The sequence below is a fragment of the Chiloscyllium plagiosum genome, unplaced genomic scaffold, assembly GCF_037043375.1.
Source record: "Chiloscyllium plagiosum isolate Xiang-an unplaced genomic scaffold, Cpla_swu_hap1 HiC_scaffold_5, whole genome shotgun sequence".
NCBI lineage: Eukaryota > Metazoa > Chordata > Chondrichthyes > Orectolobiformes > Hemiscylliidae > Chiloscyllium > Chiloscyllium plagiosum.
The window spans coordinates 743,761-750,883 of NW_028270143.1; positions in this window are offsets into that span (position 1 = coordinate 743,761).

The window sequence follows — 7,123 nt, forward strand, 5'->3', positions numbered from 1 at the left end:
GATCCCAGTGAGCTCACTGTGGAACAGGAACAGTCATCACAAGGATCCGTAGAGGGGTGACCAAAGAAGGAGTCAACTTGGACCCCACTGGAGAGCCACTGCCCTGGGCTTGACATGTATGCTCAAACCGTCAGGAAATATACAAATGCCAGGTTCATCAGCCGCACCCACAAGGTAGAGCAAAACATCACCCGTTCCCAACACAATGCCATCCATGCTCTCAAAACCAATCACAACATTGTCATCAAACCAGCAGATAAAGGAGGAGCCGTCGTCATTCAGAATAGAACAGATTACTGCAAGAAAGTGTGCCGACAACTGAATAACCAGGAACACTACAGGCAACTACTAGCTGATCTGACCAAAGAGCACACCCGTGAACTAAACACATTGATCAGGGTGTTGGATCCAGTCCTTCAGAGTTCACATGCGCCCTTGTCCCACGTACTTCTTGTGTAGGTGACTTCTACTGTCTTCCTAAGATACACAAAGCCAACACACCAGGACATCCCATTGTGTCAGGTAAATGGGACCCTGTGTGAGAACTTTTCTGGCTATGTCGAAGGCATCTTGAAACACATTGTATAGGTGACCTCTAGCTTCTGCCGCGACACTACAGATTTCTTACAGAAACTCAGCACCCATCGAACTGGAAACATTCCTCTTCACAATGGATGTTTCCGCACTCTACACCAGCATCCCCCACAATAATGGCATCGCAGCAACAGCCTCAGTACTCAACACCAACAACTGCCAACCTCCGAGCACCGTTCTACGATTCATCCGCTTTATCCTCGACCACAACATTTTCACCTTTGACAGCCAGTTCTTCATCCAGACCACGGAACAGCCATGGGAACCAAATTTGCACCCCAATACACCAACATGTTCATGCACAGGTTTAAACAAGACTTCTTCTCTATGCAGGACCTAAAACCAACACCATTCACCAAGTATATTGACGACATTTTCTTCCTCTGGACCTAGGGCGAGGAGTCACTGAAACAACTACATGATGATATCAATGAATTTCATCCCAGCAGCAAACTCATCATGGATTACTCTCTAGTATCTGTCTCATTCTTGGACACATGCATCTCCATCAAGGATGGGCACCTCAGTCTACCGCAAACCCATGGATAACCTCACGATGCTACACTTCTCCAACTTCCATCCAAAACACATTAAAACAGCCATCCCCTATGGACAAGCCCTACGCAGGATCTGTTCAGATGAGGAGGAACATGATGGACACTTGGAAGTACTCAAGGATGCCTTCATAAGAACGGGGAATGATGCTCAACTCATCGACCTCCAGTTGTGACGTGCCACAGCTGCAACCGACAGGGTACCCTTCGTTGTCCAGTACTTCCCAGGAGCCGAAAAACTATGCCATGTTTTTCGCAGCCTGCAACACATCATCAATGAGGATGAGCACCTCGTCAAGACCTTCCCCATGCCTCCACTTCTTGCCTTTAAACAACCACCAAACCTTAAACAGATCATTGTTTGCAGCAAACTACTGGGCCTTCAGGACAACACCATACAACCCTGTCACGGTAGATGCTGCAATACATGTCAGAGTGGCAACACGGATACCACCATGACATGTGGGAATGCCTCCCACTGTGTACGTGGCAGATGCTCATGTGACTCGACCAACATTGTCTATCGCATACGCTGCAGGCAAGGATGCCCTGAGGCATGGTACTTTAGTGAGACTGAGCAAAGGTACAGCAACGGATGAATGGACACCGCACAACAATCAACAGACAGGAGTGTTCCCTCCGAGTCGGAGAACACTTCAGCAGTCCGGGTCATTTGACCTCAGACGTTCGGGTGACCATCCTCCAAGGTGGACTTCAGGACAGGCAACAATGCAAAGTGCAACACCCATGGTTTAGTACCCATGGGGATGGCCTCAAATGGGACTTTGGGTTCATGTCAAACTAGAGGTGACCCCACTGCACTACACACACAGACACACACTCACAGACAGACGAGACAGACACAAATACACTTCTACAGATCCATTCATTCATGCAGACCCTCTCTCATACACAAGCTCTCTCGCATACTCTCAACATACACTCCTACACTCTCACATGCACCCTCTCACTGATGTATACCCCTTTACACTCACACACATACACATACTGTCTTACAGACACTCCTACCGCGCCCCCTCCCCCACCCACCGCAACACACACACATACACATATAAGTTTATAGGGTGAATTTGTCCTTGCAGAATTACATTTTATTTTGCTCAAAAGCTGCATGAATCCATGTAAGATTCTGTAAATCCCCCTTTTTAGATTACAAACAGTCTGAACATTGGGGCACAGACAGCCTCACACAGGGCACCTCACAACCTTCAATGCATTAGGTTCCCTGTTGGCATAGGCAAAGTATTTGAATGCCTGTATCCAGCACAAACAATGGCCTGTTTTTCAACCAAAATCAATATAATCAGCAGCACCTTTCCACCTAATTTGGATGTGCACTATCTGCCTGTTAGAATGCAGCATCTGCTGCTGAGTCAATCAGTTATTAATCCATTAAGCATAATGGCTACCTATTGTGGTTACCCTTCAGTTATCTATGTAGAATAATCTCAAATTAGTATCACCAATTTATATTGGTCTCCAATCATGTGTGTTTAAATATTGTAATGCCAAAGTTGAGTTTATCTGTTCTATTATCTATCTTATTTTGAGATTTCAGTTTTAAATTCCAGTACACCATTAACAAGGACATTGAATTTATTTCTCAAGAGCTGCAAAACAAAGAAACTGCAAAATAAACTCCCACAAATATTGGCCAAAATTTCCAAACGTAAGGTAGTAAATACTCTTGGGAAATAAGGCAGGGCAGGTGACTGAGGTGTCAGTGGGGGAGCACTTTGGGGCCAGCGACCATAATTCTATTAGATTTAAAATAGTGATGGAAAAGGATAGAACAGATCTAAAAGTTGAAGTTCTAAATTGGAGTTCGGCCAATTTCGATGGTATTAGGCAAGAACTTTCAAAAGCTGATTGGGTGCAAATGCTCGCAGGTAAAGGGACGACTGGAAAATGGGAAGCCTTCAGAAATGAGATAACAAGAGTCCAGAGAAAGTATATTCCTGTCAGGGTGAAAGGAAAGGCTGGTAGGTATAAGGTATGCTGGATGACCAGTGAAATTGAGGGTTTGGTTAAGATAAAGAAGGAAGCATATGTCAGGTATAGACAGGATAGATCGAGTGAATCCTTAGAAGAGTATAAAGGCAGTAGGAGTAAACTTAAGAGGGAGATCAGGAGGGCAAAAAGGGGACATGAGATAGTTTTGGCAAATAGAATTAAGGAGAATTCAAAGGATTTTTTACAAATACATGAAGGACAAAAGGGTAACTAGGGAGAGAATAGGGCCCTTCAAAGATTCCTGAAGAGGGGCTTATGCCCGAAACGTCGATTCTCCTGTTCCCTGGATGCTGCCTGACCTGCTGCGCTTTTCCAGCAACACATTTTCAGCCCCTCAAAGATTAGCAAGGCGGCCTTTTTGTGGAGCTGCAGAAAATAGGGGAGATACTAAACAAGTAGTTTGCATCTGTATTTACTGTGGAAAAGGATATGGAAGATATAGACTGTAGGGAATTGGATGGTGACATCTTGAAAAATGTCCATATTACAGAAGAGGAAGTGCTGGATGTCTTGAAACACATGAAGGTGGATAAATCCCCAGGACCTGATCAGGTGCACCCTAGAACTCTGTGGGAAGCTAGGAAATTGATTGCTGGGCCTCTTGCTGAGATACGTGTATCATCGATCGTCACAGGTGAGGTGCCGGAAGACTGGAGGTTGGCTAACATGGTGCCACTGTTTAATAATGGTGGTAAGGACAAGCCAGGGAACTTTAGATGAGTGAGCCTGACATTGGTGGTGGGCAAGTTGTTGGAGGGAATCCTGAGGTACAGGATGTTTATGTATTTGGAAAGGCAAGGACTGATTAAGCATAAACAACATGGCTTTGTCTGTGGGAAATCATGTCGCACAAATTTGATTGAGTTTTTTGAAGAAGTAACAAAGAGGATTGATGAGGGCAGTCATAGATGTGATCTATATGGACTTCAGTAAGGCATTCAGCAAGGTTTCCCATGGGAGACTGGTGAGCCAGGTTAGATCTCATGGAATATAGGGAGAACTAGCCATTTGGATACAGAATTAGCTCAAAGGTAGAAGACAGAGGGTGGTGGTGGACCGTTGTTTTTCAGACTGGAGACCTGTGACCAGTAAAGTGCCACAACGATCGGTGCTGGGTCCACTACTTTTCATCATTTATGTAAATGATTTGGATGTGAGCATAAGAGGTATAGTTAGTAAGTTTGCAGATGACACCAAAATTGGAGGTTATAGTGGACAGCAAAGAAGGCTACCTCAGATTACAACAGGATCTTGATCAGATGAGCCATTGGGCTGAGAAGTGGAAAATGGAGTTTAATTCAGATAAATGCAAGGTGCTGCATTTTGGGAAAGCAAATCTTAGCAGGACTTATATGCTTAATGGTAAGGTCCTAGGGAGTGTTGCTGAACAAAGAGACCTTGGAGCGCAGGTTCTTAGCTCCTTGAAAGTGGAGTCACAGGTAGATAGGATAGTGAAGAAGGCGTTTGGTATGCTTTCCTTTATTGGTCAGAGTATTGAGTACAGGAGTTGGGAGGTCATGTTGCAGCTGTACAGGACATTCGTTAGACCACTGTTGGAATATTGCGTGCAATTCTGGTCTCCTTCCTATTGGAAAGATGTTGTGAAATTTTAAAGGGTTCAGAAAAGATTTTACAAGGATGTTGCCAGGGTTGGAGGATTTGAGCTACCGGGAGAGGCTGGACAGGCTGAGACTGTTTTCCCTGGAGTGTCGGAGGCTGAGGGGTGACCTTATAGAGGTTTATAAAATTATGAGGGGCACGCATAGGATAAATAGACAAAGTCTTTTCCCTGGGATGGGGGAGTCCAGAACTAGACGGCATAGGTTTAGGGTGAGAGTGGAAAGATATAAAAGAGACCTAAGGGGCAACATTTTCACGCAGAGGGTGGTACGTGTATGGAATGAGCTGCCAGAGGAGGTGGTGGAAGCTGGTACAATTGCAACATTTAAAAGGCATTTGAATGGGTATATGAATAGGAAGGGTTTGGAGGGATATGGGCCGGGTGCTGGCAGGTGGGACTAGATTAGGTTGGGATATCTGGTTGGCATGGACGCATTGGACCGAAAGGCCTGTTTCCGTGCTGTGCATCTCTATGACTCCAAAAATAACACATGATGAATTGAAAGCTTAAAAGTTCACCATCTTGCAGGTTTTGAAATTAGATTAGAAAATTAAAATAATTATTTTACATTAATAGAGAATATGTAGTAGGATTCAGATTCAGTCCCTCATTCTGAAATCCTGATGATAGAATAGAATCATAGAATCTCTACAGTGTGGAAACAGGCTATTTAGCCCAACAGGTCCACACTGACCCTCCGAAGAGTAACTCCCCCAGACCCATTCCCCTACCCTATTAACTCTACATTTCCCCTGATTAATGCACCTAACCTAGACATCACTGAAAACTGTGGGCAATTTAGCAAGGCCAATTCACCTAATCTGCACATCTTTGGACTGTGGGAGGAAACTGGAACACTCAACGGAAACCCACTGCAGACACAGGGAAAATATACAAACTCCACATAGACAGTTGTTGTAGGCTAGAATCAAACCCAGGTCTCTGGCCCTGTAAGGCAGCAGTGCTAACCACTGAGCCACCATAGGGAGCATTGAATAGAGGAAAGATAGCTCCAAGTTTGAAGAGAGAGATTAAAAATAAAATATAGCTGGAAGTTGGAGAAGGGACAAATGATTTCTTCTTGTTGGAAATTTTTTTCCCCAATTGCTCCTGCTCCAGTTTTCCTTCAAGCAACCACAAAAGCATTTTTGCTCTCTCTCTCTTCAAACTTGGAGAGGTCTTTCCTCTATTCAATGCTTCCCGATCGAACGCTGGAGTTGATATCATGAGTATTTATATATCTTACACATTTGCGCTCTGCCCAAAGGCACACCTTTGGTTCAGTGTCTGCTAATCCTTCATTCTGATTCCTTGTCAGTTTTTGTCAGCGAAGTTTTGCAACTGCCTTCCACTCTCGGACAGGATGAAGAGGCAATCCAAAGGTCTATCTCAACTGGACAGGAATTGAACCGAAGCTGTTGGTGTTATTTTGAAACTATGCACTGGCCAATTGAGTAAATGACCCTCTAAACATTCTAGCGCAGACTCACAAAATAACTGAAGAGAAATTAATATCTTTATTGCAGCAGTACTATTTTAAATACAAGATTTCTGGTCATTCATTCACCAAAGACAAATTAATTGGACCCATCATTATTTCAATTCCATTTCATCCTCTCCTTCCATGCTATCCCTTGCTATTCTAGCCTTACCATGGCACCAATGTCTGTTCCCCACTCTACTCCATCCTTGACTTTTCTTCATGTTGTACCTGTAGCACTCAAATCAATCTGCCATTGTATGCTGCCTGCACTCTACCCTGGAGACAGAAAGTCAGTATCTCACCTGATTGTATCCTCAGCAGAAACAGAGGTTTGTACCACCCCTTACCATACCTGAGAAGAGGGGCATACGTAGCACCAAATCTTGTCTAACTGTACCCCAGACAGAGATCAAGTTGGCAACTTGCTTGACTGAAGCTGTGTGTTTACATTTTATTTCTCCACCAGCCACAGTCCTTAACCAAACGTGTGGACAAAGGTTACATTTCTCAAAGTTTGATTCAAAAAATGGAAATGGGGTTGTAAAGAACTGTTGTTAGCAATCACATTCCTGAAATAACATTTTTAAAAGTCTGTGATATTGTCCCAGTCAAAAACATTGCTGAAACTGAACATGCCTTCACATGGGCAAGCTCTTGGCTACAAATACATCCACTAACAGACAAATAGTCCAGACAGACAAAGAAACAGCATACAGTACTATAAATCTAAAAAATACAATAAATGCAATTTATCAAAGTACAACATATTAGATATTGCCACAATCACTGGATGTTTAGTACAAGCTTCAATTAAATTTTAGTACCCTTAATGTATAA